Source organism: Doryrhamphus excisus, chromosome 11, assembly GCF_030265055.1.
Source record: "Doryrhamphus excisus isolate RoL2022-K1 chromosome 11, RoL_Dexc_1.0, whole genome shotgun sequence".
NCBI lineage: Eukaryota > Metazoa > Chordata > Actinopteri > Syngnathiformes > Syngnathidae > Doryrhamphus > Doryrhamphus excisus.
In genome coordinates, this window is record NC_080476.1 from 12,554,102 (window position 1) to 12,573,312 (window position 19,211).

General features: G+C 37.6%; 1 protein-coding gene across 1 annotated transcript in view; it reads right to left on the reverse strand.

Moving 5' to 3' along the window:
• The window catches only part of cntn1a (contactin 1a), a 52,852-nt gene extending 34,270 nt beyond the window's left edge, over positions 1-18,582 (reverse strand). Inside the window, exons 1-2 of the mRNA XM_058087291.1 lie at positions 18,409-18,582; positions 18,064-18,260 (exon numbers count right to left, since the gene is read on the reverse strand). The gene's annotated coding sequence lies outside the window, so the exon portion shown is untranslated. The remainder of the gene's footprint in view (positions 1-18,063; positions 18,261-18,408) is intronic.
• Positions 18,583-19,211: the final 629 nt, after the last annotated feature.

The following is a 19,211-nucleotide window of genomic DNA, read 5'->3' on the forward strand; positions in this document are numbered from 1 at the left end:
TGAGGAACTGGTGATGAACTAATGAGCTTGCTACATGCACTTAGAGTAGTTACTGAGGAACTGTTGGTGAACTAATGAGCTTGTTACATACATTTAGAGTAGTTATAGAGGAACTGTTGGTGAATTAATGACTATGGTACATACATTCAGAGTAGTTACTGAGGAAGTGTTGATGAACTAATGACCTCTGTAAATACATTTAGAGTAGTTACTGAGGAACTGTTGGTGAACTAATGAGTTTGCTACATACATTTAGAGTAGTTACAGATGAACTGTTGGTGAACTAATGACTAAGGTACATACATTTAGAGTAGTTACAGAGGAACTGTTGGTGAACTAATGATTAAGATACATACATTCAGAGTAGTTACTGAGGAAGTGTTGATGAACTAATGACCTCTGTAAATACATTTAGAGTAGTTACTGAGGAACTTGTGATGGACTAATGACTAAGGTACATACCTTTAGAGTAGTTACTGAGGAACTGATGATGAACTAAAGACTAAGGCATGTACCTGTAGAGTAGTTACTGAGGTACTGGTGATATAATAATGACCTTTGTACTCGTATATCGTGGAAATTAACGTGATAGGGCCTGGAACCGAATAACAACGGATTACTATACGCTAGTTAGAAAAATATATTTATGATGTGTTCAAGGACACATTATAAAAACATTATAATTGAAGCACAAAGAATGTAGCATGTGTACATATGCTGTATATTTAACCTATATTATTATCACATTTATTCATTATTACCCCACAAAAAAGCCAAAACGTATACATTGTCCGACTTATACATTTCATAAATTCGCCATTGGACCAAAAATCAGTGAATTTTCCGTGTTGCACAATCTGGGTGGCCAATGGTGGCCTTGCTTACCTTACCAGTGCAGGGCTCCTTCGCCCGTGGCTACAAAAGCGAGATGAGCTACTTAGCAGCACGTCCCCCGGGCCCCACCCGCCCATTCCCACCCTGCCAAGTGTCCTAAATACTGCACTCCATTGTCTGCCACTGTAAGATGAGCAATGCCCCTGGATGGATGGATGGACGGATGGATGGACGGATGGATGTTCATCTAGGAGGAGGTAGAAATAAAAGGATAATTCCCAGAGAGGAACAAGGAGCCATGCAAATGGCAACTGAAGACGCCTCCCACAGTCAGGGGTCTTTTCTCCTCCTTGTCCGTGGCCAGGCTGCTGTTTAATCTTTTAAGCCCCCTCTCTTCCCCTCTGACACACACACACACATACACGTCGTCATAAGACACCCCCCCCTCCCCCCAGCTTCTTATACACACGTAAGCCAAGAAGTGGTCCAGACACAGAATCAGCATTTCTACTTTTGTCAATGTTCATGGAGTTTTTAGTGTTGACATTGAGTGTATCAACCATGAATTCCAGACTAATTTATGGCTAAAAGAACTACAGAACTACAGTTCCCATCATGCTTTGAGGGCAGATTCAGGAGGTGGGGTATAATGTATTAAAATAAAATTAAATAAAATTAAATAAAATTAAATAAAATTAAGTTAAGTTAAGTTAAGTTAAGTTAAGTTAAGTTAAGTTAAGTTAAGTTAAGTTAAGTTAAGTTAAGTTAAGTTAAGTTAAGTTAAGTTAAGTTAAGTTAAGTTAAGTTAAGTTAAGTTAAGTTAAGTTAAATTAAATTAAATTAAATTAAATTAAATTAAATTAAATTAAATTAAATTAAATTAATGAGAAAGGTAGGAAGTGAACAAATGTGGCGGGCAGTGGTTGGGATACATTAAAACAAACCGTTTTCGCACCAAATCCAAAGAAATACAGCGGAATAGGTGCAGATTCTGGAAGAACTATGGTGGTGATGATGATGATGATGATGATGATGATGAGAGGATTGAGAAAAAGAAGTCTTTGGACACCTCTGCATTATGTCCTAAATGTTGTAATCCCAGCTGTCTTCGGGCGAGAAATTTAATTTAATTTAATTTAATTTATTTTAATTTAATAAATTTTCCTCATGAGGGTCGCGGGGGGGGGGGGGGGGGGGTGCTGTAGCCTATCCCAGCTGTCTTCGGGCGAGATATTTAATTTAATTTAATTTTATTTTGTTTTATTTTATTTTATTTTATTTTATTTACATTCATTCATTTTCTGCCGCTTTTTCCTCATGAGGGTCGCGGGGGTGCTGGAGCCTATCCCAGCTGTCTTCGGGCGAGATATTTAATGTAATTTAATTTAATTTAATTTAATTTTCATTCATTTTCTACCGCTTTTTCCTCACGAGGATCGCAGGGGTGCTGGAGCCTATCCCAGCTGTCTTCGGGCGAGATATTTTATTTTATTTTATTATTTTTTTATTTTTTATTTTATTTTATTTTATTTTATTTTATTTTATTTTATTTTTTGCCACGTCCCGAAGTACAAGGTGATATGAGCATCCAATGCCATAATGTGTACCATAGTAAGTGTCAATATAGTGATATATATACGTAGCACATCATGACTGGTTCAAGACTCTTCATCCTTGTATTTAGCATCAACTTTTAACATCAACTGCTTGTATTGTTTCTTGAATTGGCTCATCGTTGTGCATTGTTTGATTTCCTTCCTCAATCCATTCCATAGTTTGATTCCACATACTGAAATGCTATGGCTTGTTAACGACACCTTTCCAATGTTACTTGGTGGTCTGGAAGAGTCGGAAGAGCCAGCAGTAAGTAAGAGTTTATTAGTGTCCGAACTGTCTACAGGAAGCGGGTTAATAGCCGTTTCCCACCACAATTAGTAGCCACTTTGACCCATGCTGTAGACAAGCTAACGCTAAGATGCTAAAGCTACTTTCCACTGAGAGACATCTTGAAGTAACCTCTTCTCTTGGGAAATTTGGGACTGTCCAGTCTCTACTTCTGGATCGGATTCGGGATCCAACACATACGGCTGGATGTTAAAAGCCAACATTTTAAAAAGATACATCACAGTTTATTATCAAGTCCTAAACTGTTTATCAACTCCTATAAATAAAATAAAATAAAATAAAATAAAATAAAATAAAATAAAATAAAATAAAATAAAATAAAATAAAATAAAATAAAATAAAATAAAATAAAATAAAATAAAATAAAATAAAATAAAATAAAATAAAATAAAATAAAATTAAATTAAATTAAATTAAATTAAATTAAATTAAATTAAATTAAATTAAATTAAAGAGAAAGGTAGGAAGTGAACAAATGTGGCGAGCAGTGGTTGGGATACATTAAAACAAACCGTTTTCGCACCAAATCCAAAGAAATACAGCGGAATAGGTGCAGATTCTGGAAGAACTATGGTGGTGATGATGATGAGAGGATTGAGAAAAAGAAGTCTTTGCCACGTACAATGCACATACGTATATTCACCATTCTTAATGTTTACAGTGCTGTTGAGTGCTTACATAATTGAATCGAGGCATTAGAGCATTTGGAATAGAAGCTAACTGGAGAAGATAGCGCTGATTACTGTGTGTATTATTTAGCACAGCAAGCTAATGTTAGTCCAAAACACAAACAATTCTGATGTAATTGTAAAAGCTGATACGTTGTTGACATGTTAGGCCCTCATATGGCGCATTTAGGCTAATATAAGGACAACAGGCCCTCATATGGCGTATTTAGGCTAATATAAGGACAATAGGCCCTCATATATATGGCGTATTTAGGCTAATATGAGGACAATAGGCCCTCATATATATGGCATATTTAGGCTAATATATGGTGTATTTATGTTATTATAAGGAGAATAGGCCCTCATATATATGGAGTATGTATGCTAATATAAGGACAATAGGCCCTCATATATATGGCGTATTTAGGCTAATATATGGTGTATTTATGTTATTATAAGGAGAATAGGCCCTCATCTATATGGCGTATTTAGGCTAATATATGGTGTATTTATGTTATTATAAGGAGAATAGGCCCTCATCTATATGGCGTATTTAGGCTAATATATGGTGTATTTATGTCATTATAAGGAGAATAGGCCCTCACATATATGGCGTATTTAGGCTAATATAAGGACAATTGGCCCTCATCTATATGGCATATTTAGGCTAACATATGGTGTATTTATGTTATTATATGGAGAATAGGCCCTCATATATATGGCGTATTTAGGCTAATATAAGGACAATAGGCCTTCATATATATGGCGCATTTAGGCTAATATCTTAGAATGAATGAGTCTTAGCAAACAGAATAGCATGCAGCAGAACGTCCAGGCTAAAATCATCATCACTCCATCACAACCCCCCCAACTAATTTGCTAAATTTGTCATTTGGTGCGACCCACTAATCTAAAAATCCCTCCCAGCAAAGAAAGCTGTCTTTTATATATTTGTATATTCCTCCCACATGTTCCCACATGTGAACCAAAACACAGCACAGGTTCTATCTATGGAAACACAACAGAAAGAGGTGCAGATTCTGGAAGCTCTAGAAAGCTTATTGTGTATAGCTGCTCTATAGGAGCCTACATTTCAATACAAAGGGTCCAAAATGAGCATAATAGCTTCCCTTTAAACAAACAGGTGATCTATGCTATGTTTGTTTACTGTTTACAGCATGTCACACATGAAACACAAAGTAAACATCTGATTGATAACAACACTTCACAATGAAGACTCCATCTTCTTTTTTCCATAAATCCATAACGGATGCTCTGACTGAAGAGATCCACCTCCTAATGGCTGGGATGGAGCTATATCGATCCCTGCTGGAGTCAACAAGGTAAACATAATCAGCTCTGGGGTTGTAGTGCATTTCCTGCACCCCCCCCCCCCATCCCATCCCATCCCATCCCATCCAACAGAATATCCACATAAATGATTCCCATCATTTTTTATATTTCTGTATCATGTATGTATTTTCTTTATTATGCCTATGACCTCGGCACTTACATTTAGAGTAGTTACTGAGGAACTGATGTTGAACTAATGACTAAGGTACATACGTACATTTAGAGTAGTTACTGAGGAACTGATGATGAACTAATGACTAAGGTACATACATTTAGAGTAGTTACTGAGGAACTGATGATTAACTAATGACTAAGGCACATACATTTAGAGTAGTTACTGAGGAACTAGTGATGAACTAATGAGCTTGTTACATACATTTAGAGTAGTTATAGAGGAACTGTTGGTGAACTAATGAGTAAGGTACCTACATTTAGAGTAGTTACCGAGGAACTGGTGATGGACTAATTACTACAGTACATACATTTAGAGTAGTGACTGAGGAACTTGTGATGAACTAATGACTAAGGCACATACATTTAGAGTAGTGACTGAGGAACTTGTGATGAACTAATGACTAAGGCACATACATTTAGAGTAGTTACTGACAAACTAGTGATGAACTAATGAGCTTGTTACATACATTTAGAGTAGTTACAGAGGAACTGTCAGTGAACAAATGACTACGCCACATACATTTAGAGTAGTTACTGAGGAACTGATGATGACCTAATGAGCTTGCTACATACATTTAGAGTAGTTATAGAGGAACTGTTGGTGAACTAATGAGTAAGGTACCTACATTTAGAGTAGTTACCGAGGAACTGGTGATGGACTAATTACTACAGTACATACATTTAGAGTAGTGACTGAGGAACTGATGATGAACTAATGACTAAGGCACATACATTTAGAGTAGTTACTGACAAACTAGTGATGAACTAATGAGCTTGTTACATACATTTAGAGTAGTTATTGAGGAACTGTTGGTGAACTAATGACTAAGGCACATACATTTAGAGTAGTTACTGAGGAACTGTTGGTGAACTAATGACTAAGGTGCCTACATTTAGAGTAGTTACTGAGGAACTGGTGATGGACTAATTACTAAAGTACATACATTTAGAGTAGTTACTGGGGAACTGGTGATGGACTAACTACTAAAGTACATACATTTAGAGTAGTTACTGAGGAACTGGTGATGAACTAATGACCTTGGTACATACATTTAGAGTAGTTACTGAGGAACTGGTGATGAACTAATGTTAACCAAAGTTACAGTGTATACGTCCAAGTGAAATGCTAACCAATGCTGGAAGATATAGATCGTTGCAGACACACATGAAGTATTCCCAGGAGGGATTCTGATAAAACTGCATCTAAAGTGTGTAACTAGTGTGTAAATAGTAGAGTATAGTATAGTAGTGGAATACTCCAATAAATGACACACAAGTACAGTCTAATGCAAACTGACGAGCTTGAAGTAAATACCTTCAGAAGCTATAAAGAAATCACATATGCATGCGTTAAGGCTCATTCGAGTGTAGTCGAGGCATGCCCCCCTACCCCCCCGGACTTGGACCAGGTCTTCATCCTGCATGTAGGTCAGCTGTGGCATTCAAGGCACTGAACACTGCTGCTCTTTTTAGGACGGGACTGAACTCAGTCGCTTGTGGCCTGCAGCATCGGTGCACAGCAACAATGTTGGCAACAAAAGACCAAAACGTTGTTGCTCTCTTTAAAAAAAAAAGAAAAAGAAGTTGGGGGCCTCGGTTTGGTGGTGGTGGGTGGGGGGGCGGTCAACACGGATGTTGCTTTCATTCCCTTACTGCATCTTGCAGGGTGTCATTAAATAGGCCAATGTTCACGCCTACTGAGCATACAATGTATAGAAAGGAGAGCAAATATGAAGAAATATCAACAACAATTCAGGCCAAAATTGTCATTTATTAAGCCCATGCTAGGCATCGTGTAAACCAGCTATATTATTATTATTATTAGAAACTGAAAATACACCCTAAATGAGCATCATTAAATGGTTCAAACCACTGATTTGTAGGCCAGGTGTGAATAACACATAAATCTAAATTTAACACAATAGCAGCAAAAATGCAAGAATAAAAAAATCGGCAGTAATTTTAATAGAATAAGTCTAAATGTTAAGCAAAAAAAGTTAGTAAAATTAGTAAAAAAAATTACACTAAAATTAGTAAAATAAACAATAAGAATATTTTTCTATAATATTAAAAATAATATATAATATAATAATACAAATACGGTTTTCATATAATAATGAATGATATATTTGTGGGATTTTAAATCAATGACGTGGGTTACCTTCCGAGACCACACTTCCAAACCCTCCTACTAGCTTAGATGTTGCTCACCTTGCCTCTAATTTCAGATCAACATTTGCAACAAAAGTGACTGTATGTGGCTGGGTGATTTATCGATATTTTTCTAAATACCCATTAAGTAAGTGTGCAGCTATGGATGTCCATCTTATTACGTTTGTAGCTTGCCGCTAACGCCATTGTTTACACTCGGGAGTAGCGCGCTAACGTGCTAACAACGCTAATGGCGCTAACGGTGCTAATCCAGCATGATTGGACTGAAGATTTAATTATATTATAATTATATTATTATATATGTATTATATTATATATAATTAAAAAATAATTTTACATTTAATATAATATTGTATTGTATGATATGATATTATATTATGGTTAAATTTTTTCTAGTATAAGATTGTTTACATTTTAATAAAACTTTGCACACATATATGGCTTCGACTTTTGTCTAAATTCAGTTCATGGAAAAAATATTGAGATATACATATATATCGTATATAGATATTCTAGTATAGAGGGGGAGGAGCCACCTAGTGTGGCCCAGCCGGGTGCACTATATTCGGGCACACGCTCCAAGCAGCCCCCTGTGACGCCATACGGAGCATTTGGTCCAATACCCTTCCTGTTAAAGTGAATGATTGTTTACAAGTGAGCTACAAGCGGGCTGTAAACATGCTATGATCTTGCTCATGAATAAGTCATTAAATAAGGGAGGAGCCGTAACTGACAGGAAGCTTTTAACCGACGCAGATTTGTCTAGCAGACATTTCTGTGGCACAACTCTAAGCCGTTTAAAAGGCTCCGACGCGTGCAGCAGCCATATGCAAATTCATGCCAGAGCTTCCACACTCAATACGTAGAATTATCAAACATATTAGCTTTATTTTCAATCATTTCTAGCATAAAAAGATGAGAAATGACATATGGTCACAGTTTGCCCTTCACTCTGTCTTGAATCCAGCACTCGGTGCCAGTGTACGTTCTTCATGAATAATCCATCTGCAGTCACTGCACTGTAACACTGACACATTTCCAAGGACAACACGACCCCCCCACCCCGCCATCCCCCTACAATCCACCCCCCCCATCCCCCTACAATCCCCCTAGACACTTTAATGTAATACTCATCTCATCATGTAATACTAACTTATTAACTGAAATACCAAAGCTAGCTATCGTGAGCAACCAGCTCATCATCAAAGATCCTCTATTTGACAGGATCGCTACACTGTTTTTAACTGTTTACAGCAAAAACACAAGTCAAAGAACCTCCATGTAAACAGAGAGCTACTTCAGAAATGCCAATCAAAGATCTTCAACAAACAGTAACAGGACCACTCTGCTGTTTTAAAGCGGCAAGGGTAAAACTTCCAGTCAAAGATCCTCTATACAAGAAGATTGCTCTGCTATTACTGACTATTGACTACATGACAGAAGAGCAAAAACACAAGTCAAGATCTTCATTACCACAGCACTCAGTTCCGGAAACACGAGTCAAAGATCCTCTATTTAGGAGGATTGATCTGTGGTGTTTGGCAAAAACACGATTCAAAGATCCTCAATGCGACAGGAACATTCACCTACTTTAAAAATTCCAGTCAAAGATTCTGTACGTGACAGGAGTGCTCGGCTGTTTTTAAGGATGTAGTCCAGTCAGAGATGGTCTAATCGACAGGAGGTATTGGCTTAGATGCAAAGTGTTTGTGGGGTTTCTTCTTCTTTTCTTATTATCGTTAGCCTGCTAGCTTCCTCCAAAACACGATCAATAAGCAAGAACACAATAGGAGGTCTGACCGGGGGGGTTGGGGGGGGGGTTGCCAATGTGCTGTTGCTAAGTAAAAGTGTGCCCGGTGATGTCCGCAGCATGAATTAGCAACAAAAGCTCCACACCGAGAGCCAGGAGAGCGAAAGGAACGGCGACTCATGAATAATTTGTCCATCCCGGCGTTTGTCGCTAAACGACGACAACGCAAATGGTACCATCACTTCCTGTGATTACTTCCTGTTCCTTTGACATCTATAGTCTCTAAAAGTGATTACAGCCCTCAACACTCATGATAATATGCCTTCTCATTTATGTAGTACCAAAACACAGCCAAAACCTGGCAAAACAAGTGGTATATTTGGGGGTGATAGTGCGCACGAGTGCTGCCAGCACTGGGGGAGCTGTGGTACCTTGAGGGGAATTTCAGTTTGTGACATAAGCAAGCAGAGTATGACTTGACAACACAGTCTGGGACTGCATGAGTGCTGCCAGTACAGGGTGAGCTGTGGTTCACTGAGGGGAATTTCAGTCCGTGAAAAAAGCAAGCCAAGTATGACTTGACAACACACGGTCTGGGACTGCATGAGTGCTGCCAGCACAGGGTGAGCTGTGGTTAACTGAGGGGAATTTCAGTCTGTGACATAAGCAAAGTATGACTTGACAACACACGAAACCAAAACGATAATTGTGTCCTGCCAGTAGTATTGTCATGGCTGCATGAGTGCTGCCAGCACTGGGTGAGCTGTGGTTCACTGAGGAGCATTTCAGTCCATGACATAAGCAAGCAGAGTATGACTTGACAACACACGGATCCTGCCAGTGGTAATGTCATGGTCTGGGACTGCATGAGTGCTGCCAGCACCGGGTGAGCTGTGGTTCATTGAGGGGAATTTCAGTCCGTGACATAAGCAAGCAGAGTATGACTTGACAACACACGGTCTGGGACTGCATGAGTGCTGCCAGCACCGGGTGAGCTGTGGTTCACTGAGGGGAATTTCAGTCTGTGATATAAGCAAGCAGAGTATGACTTGACAACACACGGTCTGGGGCTGCATGAGTGCTGCCAGCACCGGGTGAGCTGTGGTTCACTGAGGGGAATTCCAGTCCGTGACATAAGCAAGCAGAGTATGAGTTAACAACACACGGTCTGCGACTGCATGAGTGCTGCCAGCACAGGGTGAGCTGTGGTTCACTAAGGGGAATTTCAGTCCGTTACATAAGCAAGCAGAGTATGAGTTAACAACACACGGTCTGCGACTGCATGAGTGCTGCCAGCACAGGGTGAGCTGTGGTTCACTGAGGGAAAAGAGCTTGGGGTTGAAATATTTGCCAGTGTATTTATTGAATCATTTACATATATATATGTATATGTATTGTTTAAAGGGGCGGTCCTTCCAGAGGCAGCGCAGGCAAAGCAACAGGCAGAATGTAAAATGCTGACGGCCCCTAGCGCTATCCTTCCCATCTCTGCCAAGCCTAATAGGATTCCTTAAGCTTTAAATGCACTTCACTCACTCTGTTGCTCCACCAGGAAGCTAAACTATTGATCCACAAACAGTTTAGCCGTCTCGCTGTCCGGAGAAGATGCTCCTAAAAGTATAATGAGGCTTCCCGGGAGGTCGGCCTCCTCGGTATTCACTCAGGGTGCCAGGAGGAGGCCGTAGCCTTTGGGCGCCGTCCTCCCCGAGAACTCTGTCGCCGTCACCATAACGACACACGTGAAACGACACCATTATCATGCATGGCGGTCTTGAATGCTCATCAAGCAGACGCTTGTCTTGCACACATGCTGGCATAGCAACAGGCCGTTGTTCCACAGCCTGGGGGGGGGGGGTGGCTCTCGGCCCACTGAGACTTCTCCTCCATCTAATTGGGCACCCGTCTCGTTCTTTATCGCAGAAGGACAGCAGCGTGTATCTGAAAGCTTGCACACTCCTGCCATGAACGCAGATTGAACGGGGATTAGCGCTCCAAAACAATGCCAGCTATTAGCGAGAATATCAATAGTGACGGATGATGTCATCACCATGTGTTAGTGATGTCAAGGAGGACTTAACCATGCATGACATGCACAAAAATACCCTGGGCGTCTTCACTAATGCCCCTTTTCCACTGCATGGTAACCACGAAACTCATATCTGGCATAAAAAAGACTTATTCCACTTTTCTGACCTATAAATGTAGTAGTTAGAATGTTGTATTCTGGTGTTAAACAATGTCAAAGTTTCATAAAAATTAGGTTTGCACATTTGGAAGTGAGCCCTGAAAAAAGTTTGGGATGGCTCAAAACGCTCCGTGTCAGAAGGCGGGGTTTCCCCTACTTTTTGTAGATAAAAACTGCGATTAAATGCAATTAATTGTGAGTTAACTATGGTCAACTGCAATTAATTGCGATCAAATAGTTTAATCGATTGAGAGCTTTTTTTATACATGTTTATGTTTCATATTCATAAGCATATTTTCTTCATTTTGTTGATTAACTATGGAAAATATGTGATTAATCATGAGCAAATATTTTAATCAATGGCGAGCTCTATTTTTTATACATGTTTATGTTTCATATTCACAAGTATCTTTTCGTCATTTTGTTGATTAACTATGGGGAAATGCGATTAATCACGATCAAATAGTTTAATCAATTGCAAGCTCTATTTTTTATACATGTTTATGTTTCATATTCAGAAGCATCTTTTCTTCATTTTGTTGATTAACTATGGAAAAATGTGATTAATCACGATCAAATATCGGTTGCAATCTGTATTTTTATACATGTTTATGTTTCATATTGATCAGCATCTTTTCCTCATTTTGTTGATTAACTATAGAAAAATGTGATTAATCGCGAGCAAATATTTTAATCAATGGTGAGCTCTATTTTTTATACATGTTTATGTTTCATATTCAGAAGCATCTTTTCTTCATTTTGTTGATTAACTATGGAAAAAATTCGATTAATCACAATTAAATATTTTAATCGATGGACAGCTCTATTTTTTATACATGTTTATGTTTCATATTCATACGTATCTTGTCTTCGTTTTGTTGATAAACTATGGGGAAATGCGATTAATCGCGATCAAATTGTTTAATCGATTGCAAGCTCTATTTTTTATACATGTTTATGTTTCATATTCATAAGAATCTTTTCCTCATTTTGTTGATTAACTATAGAAAAATGTGATTAATCGCGAGCAAATATTTTAATCAATTGCCAGCTCTATTTTTTACACATGTTTATGTTTCATATTCATAAACATCTTTTCTTTATTTTGTTGAACACATCCCTTCAGCAACGACAAGGTTATTATTATTATTACAACTATACATTTTGTTATGAAGAGAGTTTGAGTCTTGCCAAACACACAACCTTTTCTATAAATAGATGAAATGACAATATCTGAGATATCATGTCCCAAACTATAAATATCTTTGACCACATACCCCCCCCCCCCCAACAAAAGAACATAATTTAATCACGCCATAAAAACCAAAGCTTGCAAATCAGTAGAGCTGATTTACTCCAGCGGCTGCATGATTAATCCTACAAAAGCGGGTATTAAAAGCACTTAAAAACTAAGTGGCACCAACAGAAACACAGAATCAGTGAATGGGCAGTTCAATAACATTTGCATCTTACAATACAACAACATATGCACGCATGGGCGGCATTCAGCTCGCTGTAGGATCATCGTTATGCCAATTAGCCATCTTAGGCTGGTCGTCCACAGCAGCTTAGAGCCAGATTGTTTTCCCGGATTCTTGCCTGCTTCCCTTGCATTGTGTTTCTGCCTACGTATTACTTTCTGGTTCCCTGCTTCACCTGTGCTAGGAGTCGTTTTTGCATATGCTAAAGATCATTTCCTGCCTGTACTTTCGGCAGTGCTTTTTTTTCCGCTCCTACAGTGATGCATCTCAAGAAAAGACTTTACTTCAAGACTAAAGTAGCTTTAGCATTTTAGCGTTAGCTTTAGCACTAATTGTTGTGCGAAACGGCTAGCAACCCCACCCCCTGTATGCAAGTGCTTTGCTCTATGACATACACAAAATAAAAACAGTGGCCATGGTAATGTCATGGACTAGGACTGCATGAGTGCTGCCAGCACCGGATGAGCTGTGGTTCACTGAGGGGAATTTCAGTCTGTGACATAAGCAAGCAGAGTATGACTTGACAACACACGGATCCTGCCGGTGGTAATGTCATGGTCTGGGACTGCATGAGTGCTGCCAGCACCGGATGAGCTGTGGTTCACTGAGGGGAATTTCAGTCTGTGACATAAGCAAGCAGACTATGACTTGACAACACACGGATCCTGCCGGTGGTAATGTCATGGTCTGGAACTGCATGAGTGCTGCCAGCACGGGGTGAGCTGTGGTTCACTGAGGGGAATTTCAGTCTGTGACATAAGCAAGCAGAGTATGACTTGACAACACACGAAACCAAAGCAATAATTATGTCCTGCCGGTGGTATTGTCATGGTTTGGGACTGCATGAGTGCTGCCAGCACCGAATGAGCTGTGGTTCACTGAGGGGAATTTCAGTCTGTGACATAAGCAAGCAGAGTATGACTTGACAACACAAGGATCCTGCCGGTGGTAATGTCATGGTCTGGGACTGCATGAGTGCTGCCAGCACCTGGTGAGCTGTGGTTCACTGAGGGGAATTTCAGTCCGTGACATAAGCAAGCAGAGTATGATTTCAAGATTTCTTGTTTCTTGTGTGCTTTGCAGGCTGGTTTGAACAACACAACTGTGCTCTAACCGTCGGCATTCTTCCCAACATTGTGTAAGCAGCAGCAGCAGCGTTTGAATGACAAAGTGCAAACGGGGACTTTCTCCTCCTCGGGCTTGAACACAGGACGACTCTGTCTGTTGTGTTTGCTGCCAAAGACGTCATGTGACGTCTCCGCCTCCCAACTGTACCATGAGTGCATCTCGCTATTGACTGCAAACTGTAGGCTCCGTCTATAACAAGGATGGGGATAAAGTGGAGACATTTGTCCAGCACGAGGACAGCAGTAGGTTGGGCGTGCCGTGTCTGACGGAGCGCACGAGTCAAGCTGCTCGGCTCCTGATGTACACTTGATTTATTAATCACATGCAATTGACCCACGTTACCTTTGAGATACTACAAGAAGTGCTAACCTGTGAGTCATAATACAGTAGCTTATTGTGTATACTATATTGGGTAATAGAAGTGGCAAGGTGGCTATGGGGTTGTTATTTCATGTCTAGAGGGCTCTAATAATGTTAAAAATTTTGTTTTTGTATTATATATTATATATATATATTATAAAAATATATTTAGATATATAAGTATATTTATATATTTACATATAATATATTTAATATGTATTTATATTATATTCATATATTATATAAATATATTTAGATATTTATTGATATGTATTATAATTAGATATTATATAAATATGTTTAGATATTATAAGTATATTTATATATTATATATAAAATATATTTAGATATTTATTAATATGTATTTATTTAAATATATTTATATATAATATATTTAATATGTATTTATATTATATTCATATATTATATAAATATATTTAGATATATAAGTATTTATATATTTATATATAATATATTTAGATATTTATTGATATGTATTTATATTATATTTAGACATTATATAAATATATTTGGATATTATAGGTATATTTATATATTATATAAAAATATATTTAGATATTATAAGTATATTTATATATTATATATAATATATTTAGATATTTATTGATATGTATTTATATTATATTTAGATAATATATAAATATATTTAGATATTATAAGTATATTTATATATTATATATTTAATATATACAATATATTTCTGTCCTTATTTATATGTATTTATATTATATTTATATATTATATAAATATATAATATATTATAATATATGTATATATTTATATTATATTTCTTATATGTTATATAAATATATTTAGATATTATAAGTTATATTTATATATATAATGTATTTAATATATATATTATATATTTATATATATATTATATATACACTATATTTATATTATATTAATTTTGATTTATTTTGTATTATATTTATATTTATTTATTTGGTAAACATTAGTGTGGTAAACACAGTACCAAAATATTCCATTGATTAATATTGAATACTGCTTGGTGTAAATGTACATATCACAGTCGGGTCTGGAACCAATGAAGCACCTAAACGAGGAACGATTATATCTATAACTGTTGGTTTCCTGCACGTGACATACGATTTAGACGAGATTATTTCATATTCCTGTATCCGCCATGTTGGCCATCATGCAGCCTGAGATGGAAATGCTACCACGGATGACTCAGCTATTCACCAGCCAAGCGATCCAAAGCATAGCACAGCTAACAACAGTTAGCATCTTTATTTGTCTCTTCATCTCAAGCTTTGGCTCCGGGGATGAGAAGAACATGTGGAAAGTCATAGAATCACCTAAAAGCACTCTGGGATTGTCCTAATGTGGCGTTCTGTTGAGTCATTTGTTGTGACAACCATAGAGAAACCTCATAAAGCATCAACACCCTGCAGCAGCCTTCCATGCATGCCGACAAACTTATTACAACATTCAAAGACTACTTTAACCTACTTTTGTAGGTTCAGGCTGTCCTCGGGGCGCACTTGCTCGCCACGGACGAGGATGCATTAGCGGCAGCGGCAGCAGCGACATTCATAACCCTTTTGGCAGTAAATAAATGCTTATTTTTATGTCATGTAATCAAATAATAATCCATTCCTCGATGTGACACGCCCTCAGCTAACGCAGAGTTGTGTTGCTGCTGGATGTTTACAGTATCCCAGTCGTACTGTAAGCTTGTTTTTTAGAGTTAAAATGACGGTATGCTATAACTGCAGGGCTGCACGGTAGTCAAGTGGTTAGCGCACAGACCTCACAGCTTCAAGACCAGGGTTCAATTCCACCCTCGGGCCATCTCTGTATGGAGTTTCCATGTTCTTCCCGTGTATGCGTGGGTTTTTCCGGGTACTCCGGTTTCCTCCCACATTCAAAAAACAACAACATGCTAGGTTAATTAGTGACTCCAAATTGTCCATAGGTATGAATGTGAGTGTGAATGGTTGTTTGTCTATATGTGCCCTGTGATTGGCTGGCCACCAGTCCAGGGTGTACCCCGCCTCTCGCCCCAAGACAGCTGGGATAGGCTCTGTTTTTTATGTTGGTTTTTTTCATGGTTTTTATTTGTCAATAAATTTTATTTAAAAATCAATAAAATATCAAATTATTCAGGGGGTCTTAAAGCCCCCTAAAATGATTATTACTATTGCAACTACTAGTAGTAGTAGGCTAGTATTAGCCTGCTTATTGGCTTGCTTATTAGCCTGCTTTTGTCCTATTATATGAAATTTGTCAGATAATTTTTTTTGGAGAAAAAAAAATCAATATTTTTTTTTAATCAATAAAAAATATCAAATTATTCAAGGGGGCTTAAGAGCATATTAGGGGGAATGAAGCCCCCTAAAATTATTATTACTACTGCTACTAGTATATTGCCCTAGTATATGAAATTTGTCAATATTTTATTTGTCAATAAAAAAATTGTAAAAATATCAATAAAAAATATCAAATTATTCAGGGGGGCTTAAGAACATTTTAGGGGGGCTGAAGCCCCCTAAAATGATTATTACTATTGCAACTACTAGTAGTAGTAGGCTCGTACTAGCCTGCTTATTGGCTTGCTTATTAGCCTGCTTTTGTCCTATTATATGAAATTTGTCAGATAATTTTTGTGGGGAAAAAAAAATCAAAATTTTTCTTTTAATTAATAAAAAATATCAAATTATTCAAGGGGGCTTAAGAACATATTAGGGGGGCTGAAGCCCCCTAAAATGATTATTACTACTGCTACTACCAGTAGTAGTAGGCTGCTTATTGGCTTGCTTATTAGCCTGATTTGCCCTATTATATGAAATTTGTCAAGATTTTATTTGTCAATAATAAATTTGTAAAAAATCAATAAAAATATCAAATTATTCAGGGGGGCTTAAGAACATTTTAGGGGGGCTGAAGCCCCCTAAAATGATTATTACTATTGCAACTACTAGTAGTAGTAGGCTCGTACTAGCCTGCTTATTGGCTTGCTTATTAGCCTGCTTTTGCCCTATTATATGAAATTTGTCAGATAAAAAATTGTTTTCCAGGTTTTTATTTTTTATTTTATGTTTTTATAATGTTTTTTAAGTTTTTTATTTGTCAATAAATTTTATTTTAAAAATCAATACAAAATATAAAATTATTCAGGGGGGCTTAAGAACATTTAAATAAATTTTAATGAAAAAAATTTTGGGGGGGAAAAAACATCAATAATTTTTTTAATCAATAAAAAATTTCAAATTATTTAGGGGGGCTTAAGAACATATGAAGCCCCCTAAAATGATTATTACTACTGCTACTACCAGTAGTAGTAGGCTGCTTATTGGCTTGCTTATTAGCCTGCTTTTGCCCTATTATATGAAATTTGTCAAGATTGTATTTGTCAATAATAAATTTGTAAAAAATCAATAAAAAATATCAAATTATTCAGGGGGGCTTAATAACATTTTAGGAGGGCTGAAGCCCCCAGATAAGCGGTAGAAAATGAATGAATGAACTATTTCAACATGAAAAATGTGCATTATAACAATTAACAAATATAACAATGTTTTTAAACCTCCACTAGGGAGGTGCCGCACTTTCACCTGCACCCCCCCCCCCCCCCAACACCCCTGCAAAGGGCCACCCCCTGACATGATGATACCTCTGCATGTTTTAGTGCAAACATGATATACAGAATTGACATCACTGATAATATTCCCGGTCCAAGATGTCATGTGTGACTCCACCACCATCTCAGCAAGGCTACTTTGCAAAAGCAAGAGCGCATAGTAACAACACACGTCGCCATGCACGTCACGCACCGTGCACGGATGTGCATCATGCCACATCAGCACCAATCCAACCCCGTAAAAGAAAAGAAATACTGGATGTTTTCCCACAGAATCCATACACCGTTTGACGGATTGTAGCATTCTGCAATGCGGAAGCTTCCATGTAAACACCATTGAATGACACCACAGACACCCCCCCTTCCAAGATGGGTCATCATAACAATCATCATCATAACAATCCTAGCTTGAGCATTCCTACCTTGGGCTCGATCCCCACACGACGCTCACATCTGATCAACGCAGACCGGCCGCCCAGTAAGAGCTGCGGAAGAAACTGGCGGAGAGCCGCTCTCTGCTCTTGCTTTGGATGGCAGGGGAGGCGCAGTGACGGGCGGCGCCGCTAGAGGGAGGCATAGCCGGGCGTGTCGCAGGGAGAGGAAAGCTCTGTGTGGAAAACTGTAAATTGGAGAAGTTGGTCCAAGATCACCTACATCCCGTAGATATGTTTGTGTTTTTATACACCATATATTTGTATTTAAGCTCATATTCCTGCTGCTTTTGAGCTGATTTTGGCCGCCATTGTGTTACTAGCTTACTTGCTTACCGTGTTCACGGATTGATCCGAGCATCGATAGTATCTAAAATAGTATCCTACTAAGTTAGGATCGGTTTCGGATGACGATTTAATTTACCGGTTATCTTCTGTATTTATTTTATTAAGTGGCCAATCACTCCACTAAGCCGGAGCCGCAGAAAAGTGAATTTAAAAAAAATCAGTACGTGTAATGCTAGGTTGTTAGTACATAATTCACCCCGGAACTATTAATGGGGGAAGTAGTTGCCACCCGGATAAGGTGAGCGTGAGAGAATGGGGTCGTGTTGTTGTTGCTATTCGGTGTCTTGTTATAATCTCGGCACTTCCACACAATTATTATGTGGTGTTATTATTTTTAGTTCATTTATCAACGTCAATCATTGCAAAACTTTGATTATGTTTTAAAACAATATCTAAAATTACAGCAAAAAAAGTATTTTTGAATAATTGAAGTATGTCTTGTTGTATCGCTTGTGTCTCATTGTGACCACTAGAGGGGAGTGTTGACGTGAATATTCCCGTAGGGCAGGAAGTGATGTTTATGTTTAATATTTTTTCTTTATTATTGTAATATTAGGACCTAGTTTTCCATGAAAATTCGAGCTTTATTTAGTTTGAGTTGTTATCATAATATTACACGTTTATAATCTATTTTTTATGTGTTTCTTATAATATTAGCATTTTTTTCATATATGTTTTTTTTTAATATTTCAACTTTATTATTTAGACTTTTTTATTATAATGTTATTCTCGTTATTTCTCATGAGATTCCAGCTTTTTTTTCCTGTAGGGCTTTATTCTATGCTTATTTT